A 17500-nucleotide genomic window follows, 5' to 3' on the forward strand; every position below is an offset into this window, starting at 1 on the left:
CATCGATTCTTCCGATCTAGAAAGAGACAGAGACAGACGATCCGCGTTATGTTAAATATTTCAAGGTTCCCGATTCCACAAAATTATAAAAAGTATACGGCTGTGTAGCGGGGATCAAAACGAGTAATTTCATGTATAAAGTTTAATTAAACTCCCAATAGCTTGCCGGGAAACATCGATTCTTCCGATCTAGAAAGAGACAGAGACAGACGATCCGCGTTATGTTAAATATTTCAAGGTTCCCGATTCCACAAAATTATAAAAAGTATACGGCTGTGTAGCGGGGATCAAAACGAGTAATTTCATGTATAAAGTTTAATTAAACTCCCAATAGTTTGCCGGGAAACATCGATTCTTCCGATCTAGAAAGAGACAGAGACAGACGATCCGCGTTATGTTAAATATTTCATGGTTCCCGATTCCACAAAATTATAAAAAGTATACGGCTGTGTAGCGGGGATCAAAACGAGTAATTTCATGTATAAAGTTTAATTAAACTCCCAATAGTTTGCCGGGAAACATCGATTCTTCCGATCTAGAAAGAGACAGAGACAGACGATCCGCGTTATGTTAAATATTTCAAGGTTCCCGATTCCACAAAATTATAAAAAGTATACGGCTGTGTAGCGGGGATCAAAACGAGTAATTTCATGTATAAAGTTTAATTAATCTCGCAATAGTTTGCCGGGAAACATCGATTATTCCGATCTAGAAAGAGACAGAGATAGTCGATTCGCGTTATGTTAAATATTTCAAGGTTCCCGATTCCACAAAATTATAAAAAGTATACGGCTGTGTAGCGGGGATCAAAACGAGTAATTTCATGTATAAAGTTTAATTAATCTCCCAATAGTTTGCCGGGAAACATCGATTATTCCGATCTAGAAAGAGACAGAGACAGACGATCCGCGTTATGTTAAATATTTCAAGGTTCCCGATTCCACAAAATTATAAAAAGTATACGGCTGTGTAGCGGGGATCAAAACGAGTAATTTCATGTATAAAGTTTAATTAAACTCCCAATAGTTTGCCGGGAAACATCGATTCTTCCGATCTAGAAAGAGACAGAGACAGACGATCCGCGTTATGTTAAATATTTCATGGTTCCCGATTCCACAAAATTATAAAAAGTATACGGCTGTGTAGCGGGGATCAAAACGAGTAATTTCATGTATAAAGTTTAATTAATCTCGCAATAGTTTGCCGGGAAACATCGATTATTCCGATCTAGAAAGAGACAGAGATAGTCGATTCGCGTTATGTTAAATATTTCAAGGTTCCCGATTCCACAAAATTATAAAAAGTATACGGCTGTGTAGCGGGGATCAAAACGAGTAATTTCATGTATAAAGTTTAATTAAACTCCCAATAGTTTGCCGGGAAACATCGATTCTTCCGATCTAGAAAGAGACAGAGACAGACGATCCGCGTTATGTTAAATATTTCAAGGTTCCCGATTCCACAAAATTATAAAAAGTATACGGCTGTGTAGCGGGGATCAAAACGAGTAATTTCATGTATAAAGTTTAATTAATCTCCCAATAGTTTGCCGGGAAACATCGATTCTTCCGATCTAGAAAGAGACAGAGACAGACGATCCGCGTTATGTTAAATATTTCAAGGTTCCCGATTCCACAAAATTATAAAAAGTATACGGCTGTGTAGCGGGGATCAAAACGAGTAATTTCATGTATAAAGTTTAATTAAACTCCCAATAGCTTGCCGGGAAACATCGATTCTTCCGATCTAGAAAGAGACAGAGACAGACGATCCGCGTTATGTTAAATATTTCAAGGTTCCCGATTCCACAAAATTATAAAAAGTATACGGCTGTGTAGCGGGGATCAAAACGAGTAATTTCATGTATAAAGTTTAATTAAACTCCCAATAGTTTGCCGGGAAACATCGATTCTTCCGATCTAGAAAGAGACAGAGACAGACGATCCGCGTTATGTTAAATATTTCATGGTTCCCGATTCCACAAAATTATAAAAAGTATACGGCTGTGTAGCGGGGATCAAAACGAGTAATTTCATGTATAAAGTTTAATTAAACTCCCAATAGTTTGCCGGGAAACATCGATTCTTCCGATCTAGAAAGAGACAGAGACAGACGATCCGCGTTATGTTAGATATTTCAAGGTTCCCGATTCCACAAAATTATAAAAAGTATACGGCTGTGTAGCGGGGATCAAAACGAGTAATTTCATGTATAAAGTTTAATTAATCTCGCAATAGTTTGCCGGGAAACATCGATTATTCCGATCTAGAAAGAGACAGAGATAGTCGATTCGCGTTATGTTAAATATTTCAAGGTTCCCGATTCCACAAAATTATAAAAAGTATACGGCTGTGTAGCGGGGATCAAAACGAGTAATTTCATGTATAAAGTTTAATTAATCTCCCAATAGTTTGCCGGGAAACATCGATTATTCCGATCTAGAAAGAGACAGAGACAGACGATCCGCGTTATGTTAAATATTTCAAGGTTCCCGATTCCACAAAATTATAAAAAGTATACGGCTGTGTAGCGGGGATCAAAACGAGTAATTTCATGTATAAAGTTTAATTAAACTCCCAATAGTTTGCCGGGAAACATCGATTCTTCCGATCTAGAAAGAGACAGAGACAGACGATCCGCGTTATGTTAAATATTTCATGGTTCCCGATTCCACAAAATTATAAAAAGTATACGGCTGTGTAGCGGGGATCAAAACGAGTAATTTCATGTATAAAGTTTAATTAATCTCGCAATAGTTTGCCGGGAAACATCGATTATTCCGATCTAGAAAGAGACAGAGATAGTCGATTCGCGTTATGTTAAATATTTCAAGGTTCCCGATTCCACAAAATTATAAAAAGTATACGGCTGTGTAGCGGGGATCAAAACGAGTAATTTCATGTATAAAGTTTAATTAATCTCCCAATAGTTTGCCGGGAAACATCGATTATTCCGATCTAGAAAGAGACAGAGACAGACGATCCGCGTTATGTTAAATATTTCAAGGTTCCCGATTCCACAAAATTATAAAAAGTATACGGCTGTGTAGCGGGGATCAAAACGAGTAATTTCATGTATAAAGTTTAATTAAACTCCCAATAGTTTGCCGGGAAACATCGATTCTTCCGATCTAGAAAGAGACAGAGACAGACGATCCGCGTTATGTTAAATATTTCATGGTTCCCGATTCCACAAAATTATAAAAAGTATACGGCTGTGTAGCGGGGATCAAAACGAGTAATTTCATGTATAAAGTTTAATTAATCTCGCAATAGTTTGCCGGGAAACATCGATTATTCCGATCTAGAAAGAGACAGAGATAGTCGATTCGCGTTATGTTAAATATTTCAAGGTTCCCGATTCCACAAAATTATAAAAAGTATACGGCTGTGTAGCGGGGATCAAAACGAGTAATTTCATGTATAAAGTTTAATTAAACTCCCAATAGTTTGCCGGGAAACATCGATTCTTCCGATCTAGAAAGAGACAGAGACAGACGATCCGCGTTATGTTAAATATTTCAAGGTTCCCGATTCCACAAAATTATAAAAAGTATACGGCTGTGTAGCGGGGATCAAAACGAGTAATTTCATGTATAAAGTTTAATTAATCTCCCAATAGTTTGCCGGGAAACATCGATTATTCCGATCTAGAAAGAGACAGAGACAGACGATCCGCGTTATGTTAAATATTTCAAGGTTCCCGATTCCACAAAATTATAAAAAGTATACGGCTGTGTAGCGGGGATCAAAACGAGTAATTTCATGTATAAAGTTTAATTAAACTCCCAATAGTTTGCCGGGAAACATCGATTCTTCCGATCTAGAAAGAGACAGAGACAGACGATCCGCGTTATGTTAAATATTTCAAGGTTCCCGATTCCACAAAATTATAAAAAGTATACGGCTGTGTAGCGGGGATCAAAACGAGTAATTTCATGTATAAAGTTTAATTAATCTCCCAATAGTTTGCCGGGAAACATCGATTCTTCCGATCTAGAAAGAGACAGAGACAGACGATCCGCGTTATGTTAAATATTTCAAGGTTCCCGATTCCACAAAATTATAAAAAGTATACGGCTGTGTAGCGGGGATCAAAACGAGTAATTTCATGTATAAAGTTTAATTAAACTCCCAATAGTTTGCCGGGAAACATCGATTCTTCCGATTTAGAAAGAGACAGAGACAGACGATCCGCGTTATGTTAAATATTTCATGGTTCCCGATTCCACAAAATTATAAAAAGTATACGGCTGTGTAGCGGGGATCAAAACGAGTAATTTCATGTATAAAGTTTAATTAAACTCCCAATAGTTTGCCGGGAAACATCGATTCTTCCGATCTAGAAAGAGACAGAGACAGACGATCCGCGTTATGTTAAATATTTCAAGGTTCCCGATTCCACAAAATTATAAAAAGTATACGGCTGTGTAGCGGGGATCAAAACGAGTAATTTCATGTATAAAGTTTAATTAATCTCCCAATAGTTTGCCGGGAAACATCGATTCTTCCGATCTAGAAAGAGACAGAGACAGACGATCCGCGTTATGTTAAATATTTCAAGGTTCCCGATTCCACAAAATTATAAAAAGTATACGGCTGTGTAGCGGGGATCAAAACGAGTAATTTCATGTATAAAGTTTAATTAAACTCCCAATAGTTTGCCGGGAAACATCGATTCTTCCGATCTAGAAAGAGACAGAGACAGACGATCCGCGTTATGTTAAATATTTCAAGGTTCCCGATTCCACAAAATTATAAAAAGTATACGGCTGTGTAGCGGGGATCAAAACGAGTAATTTCATGTATAAAGTTTAATTAATCTCCCAATAGTTTGCCGGGAAACATCGATTCTTCCGATCTAGAAAGAGACAGAGACAGACGATCCGCGTTATGTTAAATATTTCAAGGTTCCCGATTCCACAAAATTATAAAAAGTATACGGCTGTGTAGCGGGGATCAAAACGAGTAATTTCATGTATAAAGTTTAATTAATCTCCCAATAGTTTGCCGGGAAACATCGATTATTCCGATCTAGAAAGAGACAGAGACAGACGATCCGCGTTATGTTAAATATTTCAAGGTTCCCGATTCCACAAAATTATAAAAAGTATACGGCTGTGTAGCGGGGATCAAAACGAGTAATTTCATGTATAAAGTTTAATTAAACTCCCAATAGTTTGTCGGGAAACATCGATAGTTCGATCGCGCGAGAGAGACAGAGAAACGAACAGTCTCTTTTTCGATTTACGGCTAAAATAAATTTTTCTAATTTTATTCAATAACATATTCTTGCTTAAATAACTTTTTTACATAGGGATTAAGCATTTAGAACGATACATTGTTTAAAATAAGGGCACTTTACTCTTGACATTTTACGATTTTTTCAATTTTCTGAAAAATCCTATCATTAGATTTTTTTAAGAATACGATATTCTTGCTTAACTAACGTTTCTACATAGGGATTAAGCATTTAGAACGAAATCTAATGTCAGAAAATGGCACTTTACTCTTGACATTTTTCGGTTTTTTCAATTTTCTGGGAAATCCTATCATTAGATTTTTTTAAAAATACGATATTCTTGCTTAACTAACGTTTCTACATAGGGATTAAGCATTTAGAACGAAATCTAATGTCAGAAAATGGCACTTTACTCTTGACATTTTTCGGTTTTTTCAATTTTCTGGGAAATCCTATCATTAGATTTTTTTAAAAATACGATATTCTTGCTTAACTAACGTTTTTACATAGGGATTAAGTATTTAGAACGAAATCTAATGTAGGAAAATGGTACTTTACTCTTGATCGGTACGTTGGGACTTTGAAAATATTCGGGCGTTCCAATCGCTCGTCTGTTGCATCATGGCGCGTCTCGGCGCAATCGACCGATTCGCTCGATCCATTATTTTCGATTTACGGCTAAAATAAATTTTTCTCATTTTATTCAATAACATATTCCTGCTAAAATAACTTTTTTACATAGGGATTAAGCATTTAGAACGATACATTGTTTAAAATAAGGGCACTTTACTCTTGACATTTTACGGTTTTTTCAATTTTCTGAAAAATCCTATCATTAGATTTTTTTAAAAATACGATATTCTTGCTTAACTAACGTTTCTACATAGGGATTAAGCATTTAGAACGAAATCTAATGTCAGAAAATGGCACTTTACTCTTGACATTTTTCGGTTTTTTCAATTTTCTGGGAAATCCTATCATTAGATTTTTTTAAAAATACGATATTCTTGCTTAACTAACGTTTTTACATAGGGATTAAGCATTTAGAACGAAATCTAATGTAGGAAAATGGTACTTTACTCTTGATCGGTACGTTGGGACTTTGAAAATATTCGGGCGTTCCAATCGCTCGTCTGTTGCATCATAGCGCGTCTCGGCGCAATCGACCGATTCGCTCGATCCATTATTTTCGATTTACGGCTAAAATAAATTTTTCTCATTTTATTCAATAACATATTCTTGCTTAAATAACTTTTTTACATAGGGATTAAGCATTTAGAACGATACATTGTTTAAAATAAGGGCACTTTACTCTTGACATTTTACGGTTTTTTCAATTTTCTGAAAAATCCTATCATTAGATTTTTTTAAGAATACGATATTCTTGCTTAACTAACGTTTCTACATAGGGATTAAGCATTTAGAACGAAATCTAATGTCAGAAAATGGCACTTTACTCTTGACATTTTTCGGTTTTTTCAATTTTCTGGAAAATCCTATCATTAGATTTTTTTAAAAATACGATATTCTTGCTTAACTAACGTTTCTACATAGGGATTAAGCATTTAGAACGAAATCTGATGTCAGAAAATGGCACTTTACTCTTGACATTTTTCGGTTTTTTCAATTTTCTGGGAAATCCTATCATTAGATTTTTTTAAAAATACGATATTCTTGCTTAACTAACGTTTTTACATAGGGATTAAGCATTTAGAACGAAATCTAATGTAGGAAAATGGTACTTTACTCTTGATCGGTACGTTGGGACTTTGAAAATATTCGGGCGTACGCGGCGCGCTCGGCGCTTCGAACAGCTCCGGGGTCCCCATTATTTTCGATTTACGGCTAAAATAAATTTTTCTAATTTTTTTCAATAACATATTCCTGCTAAAATAACTTTTTTACATAGGGATTAAGCATTTAGAACGATACATTGTTTAAAATAAGGGCACTTTACTCTTGACATTTTACGGTTTTTTCAATTTTCTGAAAAATCCTATCATTAGATTTTTTTAAAAATACGATATTCTTGCTTAACTAACGTTTCTACATAGGGATTAAGCATTTAGAACGAAATCTAATGTCAGAAAATGGCACTTTACTCTTGACATTTTTCGGTTTTTTCAATTTTCTGGAAAATCCTATCATTAGATTTTTTTAAAAATACGATATTCTTGCTTAACTAACGTTTCTACATAGGGATTAAGCATTTAGAACGAAATCTGATGTCAGAAAATGGCACTTTACTCTTGACATTTTTCGGTTTTTTCAATTTTCTGGGAAATCCTATCATTAGATTTTTTTAAAAATACGATATTCTTGCTTAACTAACGTTTTTACATAGGGATTAAGCATTTAGAACGAAATCTAATGTAGGAAAATGGTACTTTACTCTTGATCGGTACGTTGGGACTTTGAAAATATTCGGGCGTACGCGGCGCGCTCGGCGCTTCGAACAGCTCCGGTGTCCCCATTATTTTCGATTTACGGCTAAAATAAATTTTTCTAATTTTTTTCAATAACATATTCCTGCTAAAATAACTTTTTTACATAGGGATTAAGCATTTAGAACGATACATTGTTTAAAATAAGGGCACTTTACTCTTGACATTTTACGGTTTTTTCAATTTTCTGAAAAATCCTATCATTAGATTTTTTTAAAAATACGATATTCTTGCTTAACTAACGTTTCTACATAGGGATTAAGCATTTAGAACGAAATCTAATGTCAGAAAATGGCACTTTACTCTTGACATTTTACGGTTTTTTCAATTTTCTGGGAAATCCTATCATTAGATTTTTTTAAAAATACGATATTCTTGCTTAACTAACGTTTTTACATAGGGATTAAGCATTTAGAACGAAATCTAATGTAGGAAAATGGTACTTTACTCTTGATCGGTACGTTGGGACTTTGAAAATATTCGGGCGTTCCAATCGCTCGTCTGTTGCATCATGGCGCGTCTCGGCGCAATCGACCGATTCGCTCGATCCATTATTTTCGATTTACGGCTAAAATAAATTTTTCTCATTTTATTCAATAACATATTCCTGCTAAAATAACTTTTTTACATAGGGATTAAGCATTTAGAACGATACATTGTTTAAAATAAGGGCACTTTACTCTTGACATTTTACGGTTTTTTCAATTTTCTGAAAAATCCTATCATTAGATTTTTTTAAAAATACGATATTCTTGCTTAACTAACGTTTCTACATAGGGATTAAGCATTTAGAACGAAATCTAATGTCAGAAAATGGCACTTTACTCTTGACATTTTTCGGTTTTTTCAATTTTCTGGGAAATCCTATCATTAGATTTTTTTAAAAATACGATATTCTTGCTTAACTAACGTTTTTACATAGGGATTAAGCATTTAGAACGAAATCTAATGTAGGAAAATGGTACTTTACTCTTGATCGGTACGTTGGGACTTTGAAAATATTCGGGCGTTCCAATCGCTCGTCTGTTGCATCATGGCGCGTCTCGGCGCAATCGACCGATTCGCTCGATCCATTATTTTCGATTTACGGCTAAAATAAATTTTTCTCATTTTATTCAATAACATATTCCTGCTAAAATAACTTTTTTACATAGGGATTAAGCATTTAGAACGATACATTGTTTAAAATAAGGGCACTTTACTCTTGACATTTTACGGTTTTTTCAATTTTCTGAAAAATCCTATCATTAGATTTTTTTAAAAATACGATATTCTTGCTTAACTAACGTTTCTACATAGGGATTAAGCATTTAGAACGAAATCTAATGTCAGAAAATGGCACTTTACTCTTGACATTTTTCGGTTTTTTCAATTTTCTGGAAAATCCTATCATTAGATTTTTTTAAAAATACGATATTCTTGCTTAACTAACGTTTTTACATAGGGATTAAGTATTTAGAACGAAATCTAATGTAGGAAAATGGTACTTTACTCTTGATCGGTACGTTGGGACTTTGAAAATATTCGGGCGTACGCGGCGCGCTCGGCGCTTCGAACAGCTCCGGTGTCCCCATTATTTTCGATTTACGGCTAAAATAAATTTTTCTAATTTTTTTCAATAACATATTCCTGCTAAAATAACTTTTTTACATAGGGATTAAGCATTTAGAACGATACATTGTTTAAAATAAGGGCACTTTACTCTTGACATTTTACGGTTTTTTCAATTTTCTGAAAAATCCTATCATTAGATTTTTTTAAAAATACGATATTCTTGCTTAACTAACGTTTCTACATAGGGATTAAGCATTTAGAACGAAATCTAATGTCAGAAAATGGCACTTTACTCTTGACATTTTTCGGTTTTTTCAATTTTCTGGGAAATCCTATCATTAGATTTTTTTAAAAATACGATATTCTTGCTTAACTAACGTTTTTACATAGGGATTAAGCATTTAGAACGAAATCTAATGTAGGAAAATGGTACTTTACTCTTGATCGGTACGTTGGGACTTTGAAAATATTCGGGCGTTCCAATCGCTCGTCTGTTGCATCATGGCGCGTCTCGGCGCAATCGACCGATTCGCTCGATCCATTATTTTCGATTTACGGCTAAAATAAATTTTTCTCATTTTATTCAATAACATATTCCTGCTAAAATAACTTTTTTACATAGGGATTAAGCATTTAGAACGATACATTGTTTAAAATAAGGGCACTTTACTCTTGACATTTTACGGTTTTTTCAATTTTCTGAAAAATCCTATCATTAGATTTTTTTAAAAATACGATATTCTTGCTTAACTAACGTTTCTACATAGGGATTAAGCATTTAGAACGAAATCTAATGTCAGAAAATGGCACTTTACTCTTGACATTTTTCGGTTTTTTCAATTTTCTGGAAAATCCTATCATTAGATTTTTTTAAAAATACGATATTCTTGCTTAACTAACGTTTTTACATAGGGATTAAGTATTTAGAACGAAATCTAATGTAGGAAAATGGTACTTTACTCTTGATCGGTACGTTGGGACTTTGAAAATATTCGGGCGTACGCGGCGCGCTCGGCGCTTCGAACAGCTCCGGTGTCCCCATTATTTTCGATTTACGGCTAAAATAAATTTTTCTAATTTTTTTCAATAACATATTCCTGCTAAAATAACTTTTTTACATAGGGATTAAGCATTTAGAACGATACATTGTTTAAAATAAGGGCACTTTACTCTTGACATTTTACGGTTTTTTCAATTTTCTGAAAAATCCTATCATTAGATTTTTTTAAAAATACGATATTCTTGCTTAACTAACGTTTCTACATAGGGATTAAGCATTTAGAACGAAATCTGATGTCAGAAAATGGCACTTTACTCTTGACATTTTTCGGTTTTTTCAATTTTCTGGGAAATCCTATCATTAGATTTTTTTAAAAATACGATATTCTTGCTTAACTAACGTTTTTACATAGGGATTAAGCATTTAGAACGAAATCTAATGTAGGAAAATGGTACTTTACTCTTGATCGGTACGTTGGGACTTTGAAAATATTCGGGCGTACGCGGCGCGCTCGGCGCTTCGAACAGCTCCGGTGTCCCCATTATTTTCGATTTACGGCTAAAATAAATTTTTCTAATTTTTTTCAATAACATATTCCTGCTAAAATAACTTTTTTACATAGGGATTAAGCATTTAGAACGATACATTGTTTAAAATAAGGGCACTTTACTCTTGACATTTTACGGTTTTTTCAATTTTCTGAAAAATCCTATCATTAGATTTTTTTAAGAATACGATATTCTTGCTTAACTAACGTTTCTACATAGGGATTAAGCATTTAGAACGAAATCTAATGTCAGAAAATGGCACTTTACTCTTGACATTTTTCGGTTTTTTCAATTTTCTGGAAAATCCTATCATTAGATTTTTTTAAAAATACAATATTCTTGCTTAACTAACGTTTTTACATAGGGATTAAGTATTTAGAACGAAATCTAATGTAGGAAAATGGTACTTTACTCTTGATCGGTACGTTGGGACTTTGAAAATATTCGGGCGTACGCGGCGCGCTCGGCGCTTCGAACAGCTCCGGTGTCCCCATTATTTTCGATTTACGGCTAAAATAAATTTTTCTAATTTTTTTCAATAACATATTCCTGCTAAAATAACTTTTTTACATTGGGATTAAGCATTTAGAACGATACATTGTTTAAAATAAGGGCACTTTACTCTTGACATTTTACGGTTTTTTCAATTTTCTGAAAAATCCTATCATTAGATTTTTTTAAAAATACGATATTCTTGCTTAACTAACGTTTCTACATAGGGATTAAGCATTTAGAACGAAATCTAATGTCAGAAAATGGCACTTTACTCTTGACATTTTACGGTTTTTTCAATTTTCTGGGAAATCCTATCATTAGATTTTTTTAAAAATACGATATTCTTGCTTAACTAACGTTTTTACATAGGGATTAAGCATTTAGAACGAAATCTAATGTAGGAAAATGGTACTTTACTCTTGATCGGTACGTTGGGACTTAGAAAATATTCGGCCGTACGCGGCGCGTCTCGGCGCTTCGAACAGCTCCGGTGTCCCCATTATTTTCGATTTACGGCTAAAATAAATTTTTCTAATTTTTTTCAATTACATATTCTTGCTTAGATAACTTTTTTACATAGGGATTAAGCATTTAGAACGACATATTGTTTAAAATAATGGTACTTTACTCTTGTGATTTTTCGGTTTTTTTTGATTATTTGGAAAAATAAATTTTTGTAATTTTTTTAAATACGATATTCGTGATCAGTGAACGATTTCACATATGGATTAAGCATTTAGAATCGTGCGGAAGCGTTATTAAAAAAGTTTACTCGATGCGATGGGACTTTGAAAAGTTTGTGAAAATTTTCATATTGGGAAAAAATGTGTAATTTTTTGTCTAGTGTACGGTGGTGTAATTTATTTTAATGTTTACTATAAATTTTTTTTTCGTTCGTTCACGCGCTATGTTACAACAGCACGGCCGGGCGGTCTGTTGCCGCGGCGGTTTACACTCGTAAGCGCGCGTGCTATTCGGCCGGCGGCGCCGGCGTCCTTGCCGGCCGTTCGGTATCTATAAGAGATACACGGTCCGTGCGAGGCGGACGGAGCAGAGCGGGTTTTGGGCCAATTCTACGATCTCGGTCGAGAAGCTGTCTCAGAGCTCCTTCGGGGCTTCAGTCCTGACTGTTTCGTGCCGTTTACGTTACGGACTTTTCTCCACACAGCGTGGCCACGGGTCGGTGTCTTTGACCGAATGGCCCATATGTGGCAAGCCCTACGGGGTTGGTTACCCGTATGCACTTTGTATGTATACTCGTACTCACTGAGCAATCGACTCTTCTGTCCGAGCGATGGAAAAATTTTTTAAAATGCATCTGTAAGATTTGGAAGCAAATCGTACCAATTGAAAACTGTGGCTAAAATGAATAGCCCAGTGGAGAGAGAAAACTATCAAAAAACTGATTTTTTAAATCAAGAGGTGTCAGAAATCGAAATGCCTAGCGCGAGCGGAAGAACACGCTTTCTCGCCAGTCCAGCATGTGTCCTGTCCGTTCTTCCTCGGCTTGCCGATTTTGCCCAGATCAGAGGTTTCGTGCTTCCGGCGGTCAGAAGATCAGCGTGAGCGTACGCGCTTCCACGACTATGGCATCACCCATGTACTTTTTCCTTTGAATATATTTGAGTACATAAAAAATATTAAAACATATAGAGAGAACTGTGTCTTGGATCTTAAAAATTTGTCAATAGCGATGATATATTATTACTTAACTTGAAGTATTTGTACGTTTTAGCTGGGACGTACATTTATCTTACAAGATGTTAATAGCGAGACTCTTGAAGATAAAATTATCTTGTGATTTTATGAAGGCAAAGATAGAAACGTACGAAGCTGGCGTACGTAGAAAAATGTGATTTTACGATAGAACAAAAATATAATACGTACGTTTTTGGGCGTACGGTAAAATATCTGTATGGTAGAAAAATGAAAGAAATTGAGCGTTAAAGAAGATATGTTACAAGCGCGGAATGTGGCAAAACTTGTACATATTTGAAAGAGAAAAGTGGTGTGTCGACCTGACATATATATATGAAACAGGCGACGATGGAAAAGGATTTAAATTTTGTCCATTTTATATATACATATTGTATAGTTCCCTGGTTGATCCTGCCAGTAGTCATATGCTTGTCTCAAAGATTAAGCCATGCATGTCTCAGTACATGCCGTATTAAGGTGAAACCGCGAATGGCTCATTAAATCAGTTATGGTTTCTTAGATCGTACTAAAATTTACTTGGATAACTGTGGTAATTCTAGAGCTAATACATGCAAAACAGAGTTCCGACCAGAGATGGTAGGAACGCTTTTATTAGATCAAAACCAATCGGTGGCGGGTGTTTACACTCGTCCATCGTTTGCTTTGGTGACTCTGAATAACTTTGTGCTGATCGCATGGTCTTATAGCACCGGCGACGCATCTTTCAAATGTCTGCCTTATCAACTGTCGATGGTAGGTTCTGCGCCTACCATGGTTGTAACGGGTAACGGGGAATCAGGGTTCGATTCCGGAGAGGGAGCCTGAGAAACGGCTACCACATCCAAGGAAGGCAGCAGGCGCGCAAATTACCCACTCCCGGCACGGGGAGGTAGTGACGAAAAATAACGATACGGGACTCATCCGAGGCCCCGTAATCGGAATGAGTACACTTTAAATCCTTTAACGAGGATCCATTGGAGGGCAAGTCTGGTGCCAGCAGCCGCGGTAATTCCAGCTCCAATAGCGTATATTAAAGTTGTTGCGGTTAAAAAGCTCGTAGTTGAATCTGTGTGTCACAGTGTCGGTTCATCGCTCGCGGTGTTTAACTGGCATTATGTGGTACGTCCTACCGGTGGGCTTTGCTCTTCACGGGGCGGTCCAACTAATATCCCATCGCGGTGCTCTTCACTGAGTGTCGAGGTGGGCCGGTACGTTTACTTTGAACAAATTAGAGTGCTCAAAGCAGGCTACCTTCGCCTGAATACTGTGTGCATGGAATAATGGAATAGGACCTCGGTTCTATTTTGTTGGTTTTCGGAACCCCGAGGTAATGATTAATAGGGACAGATGGGGGCATTCGTATTGCGACGTTAGAGGTGAAATTCTTGGATCGTCGCAAGACGGACAGAAGCGAAAGCATTTGCCAAAAATGTTTTCATTAATCAAGAACGAAAGTTAGAGGTTCGAAGGCGATCAGATACCGCCCTAGTTCTAACCATAAACGATGCCAGCTAGCGATCCGCCGAAGTTCCTACGATGACTCGGCGGGCAGCTTCCGGGAAACCAAAGCTTTTGGGTTCCGGGGGAAGTATGGTTGCAAAGCTGAAACTTAAAGGAATTGACGGAAGGGCACCACCAGGAGTGGAGCCTGCGGCTTAATTTGACTCAACACGGGAAACCTCACCAGGCCCGGACACCGGAAGGATTGACAGATTGATAGCTCTTTCTTGATTCGGTGGGTGGTGGTGCATGGCCGTTCTTAGTTGGTGGAGCGATTTGTCTGGTTAATTCCGATAACGAACGAGACTCTAGCCTGCTAAATAGACGTAATTATGGTATCTCGAAGGCTCTCGGCTTCTGCCGGTGGGGTTTTTACTACCAACGTACAAACAAATCTTCTTAGAGGGACAGGCGGCTTCTAGCCGCACGAGATTGAGCAATAACAGGTCTGTGATGCCCTTAGATGTTCTGGGCCGCACGCGCGCTACACTGAAGGAATCAGCGTGTGTTCCCTGGCCGAAAGGCCCGGGTAACCCGCTGAACCTCCTTCGTGCTAGGGATTGGGGCTTGCAATTATTCCCCATGAACGAGGAATTCCCAGTAAGCGCGAGTCATAAGCTCGCGTTGATTACGTCCCTGCCCTTTGTACACACCGCCCGTCGCTACTACCGATTGAATGATTTAGTGAGGTCTTCGGACTGGTGCGCGGCAATGTTTCGGCATTGCCGATGATGCCGGGAAGATGACCAAACTTGATTATTTAGAGGAAGTAAAAGTCGTAACAAGGTTTCCGTAGGTGAACCTGCGGAAGGATCATTACAATGTTCCAATATATCTCAAAGAGAGAGGAGAGGAGGAGAGAAAATGAATTCGATTAGTTTGTGGATAAGAATTCATATAAAAAAAAAAGATATTGTTGAGCCCGCCAGATCATTCGTGCGTGATTTACACGGCCAGACGTGTGTACTACACGTATTAGGCCTTTGATCTGCGTTGCGTAGGCCACAACAAATCTTTCAAAGAGAGAGAGATATATGTGTTGTTGGGGTTTGTGATTATGAAGGTGCCCCAACGCACAAAAATATATAAAAATGTACAAAGTTGGGATGTGGTGTGGTGGAGAAGAGTTGGGCCCGACCAGATCATTCGTGCGTGATTTACACGGCAGACGTGTGTACTACACGTATTAGGCCTTTGATCTGCGTTGCGTAGGCCATCTTCCTTCCAAGACACACACGTGTTGGGGTTTGTGTGATTTTATGATAGTGCCTCAACACGGAAAAATAAGCGTACGAGAAGAGTTGGGCCCGACCAGATCATTCGTGCGTGATTTATACACGGCCAGACGCGTATTATATTACACGTATTAGGCCTTTGATCTGCGTTGCGTAGGCCATCTTCTCGATAGAGAGAAAGCCAATGTATTCTTTTTTCTTTCTTTACACACACACACACACACAGTTGTAGTAGGACAGGGAGGGATGCGAGCGTGCTAATCACGCTTCCTCAAGTCTTCGCTGTGGTGTAAAAAAAAAAAGAAAAAAAGGAATCGTTGGGAAAGTCCAAAGGACGAAAATATCGGGCAGTCTGAAGATAACTTAATGCTCGTTTACATTGGTATCAAGAGAGACCGGCTTGTGTAGCTCGTTTCAATGCTGTGTCGTTGTCATTGACACCCTACTCTGTTGCGCGCTAGTGGCAGCATGAGCGTGGGACGTATATATATATGACACCCAGCTAGAGCCGGCCGTGAGTCCGTCCGGTGTAAATAACGACGAAAGGAGAGAGAAACTTTTCGAATCCAGTATCGGGTTGATAATTGTCCAGTTTGAATATCCATATCCCCGTCGTTTTTGGAGGTGATATACTCTCTGTGTTTCTTCGATAGAAGGCTTTTCAATGTTCTATTCGCTCCGACCGTCGAACTTGCAAGAAAACAGTGGTTTTGGATTTGCTCGTACATATATATATGGTTTCGACGGAAATATCTCGTTCTTTAAGGGACAATTATGTCGTTGTACGACGACTCCCGAATCTCCTTCGCGCGCTGGTTGGAGCTCTTCGGGTATCGGCTTGTTCCGAAATATAACACAAAAATGTGGTGGATAGCAAATACACATTATATATATGAGAGAATAAAAGGGAAAAATTACCCTGAACGGTGGATCACTTGGCTCGTGGGTCGATGAAGAACGCAGCTAATTGCGCGTCAACGTGTGAACTGCAGGACACATGAACATCGACATTTCGAACGCACATTGCGGTCCACGGATACAATTCCTGGACCACGCCTGGCTGAGGGTCGTTTACGTACTTATAAACTGCTTGCGTTGATGGCACTTGTTGCCTATATACGTACGAGCGAATGATGGGCGCTTCGTCGGCGTTTGTCGCGGTCCTATGAATATTGAGAAATTTTACGTACGTCTAACAGTCTTCGAGAGAGATGGAAATCGTGTTCGAACTAGCGTGAGTGTGGAAGGCGGTGTCGTGTGTCGTATATGTTTTATATACGTCCGCCCGTCTGAAACACCGCTTCGAAGCGGTGACAAAATCTTTTTCGGGACGATTCGTATCCGTAGAACTATCGAGATTTCACTGGTACATTTTCAACGCGCTCCCGACGTCGCCTGAAATGAAACGAGATGGGTTTAACCCACGAAAGCGTACTACACGAGTCTGTCCTATGTGAAGACTGTGTACAGAGATCGAACGAACGCATGAAAGAAATTGAACGAAAGAACACATAACCCGCAAAAATATAGAGTAGAATTGTGACCGTTGCTTCGAATTTGAATTTATATGTATATATATATATCATAGCCCCAGGGAGTGGAACCTATGAGTGTGGAAGGATGTCTCTTACCGTTATGTTGCCAGAGGAAAAAAAGTCTCTCTCTTCGTACGACACATTTGTGTACGAATTGTATCGATGGCTATATAGATCCGATGTTGCACATATTCTGAGTAAAGAACACCCCACCCGGGTTACCGTCCTAAAACTCTTCTATTGGTGTGGC

General features: G+C 37.5%; 2 non-coding genes across 2 annotated transcripts; both read left to right on the forward strand.

The window, feature by feature from the left end:
* The first annotated feature begins 13378 nt into the window (after window positions 1–13378).
* Window positions 13379–15299, forward strand: LOC143262508 (small subunit ribosomal RNA). Its single transcript, XR_013036297.1, has one exon. It is a non-coding gene; the product is annotated as a small subunit ribosomal RNA (ribosomal RNA).
* Window positions 15300–16630: 1331 nt separating this feature from the next.
* Window positions 16631–16785, forward strand: LOC143262518 (5.8S ribosomal RNA). The gene has a single exon (XR_013036307.1). It is a non-coding gene; the product is annotated as a 5.8S ribosomal RNA (ribosomal RNA).
* Window positions 16786–17500: the final 715 nt, after the last annotated feature.

The sequence above is a fragment of the Megalopta genalis genome, unplaced genomic scaffold (assembly GCF_051020955.1).
Source record: "Megalopta genalis isolate 19385.01 unplaced genomic scaffold, iyMegGena1_principal scaffold0139, whole genome shotgun sequence".
NCBI classification, from domain to species: Eukaryota; Metazoa; Arthropoda; class Insecta; order Hymenoptera; family Halictidae; genus Megalopta; species Megalopta genalis.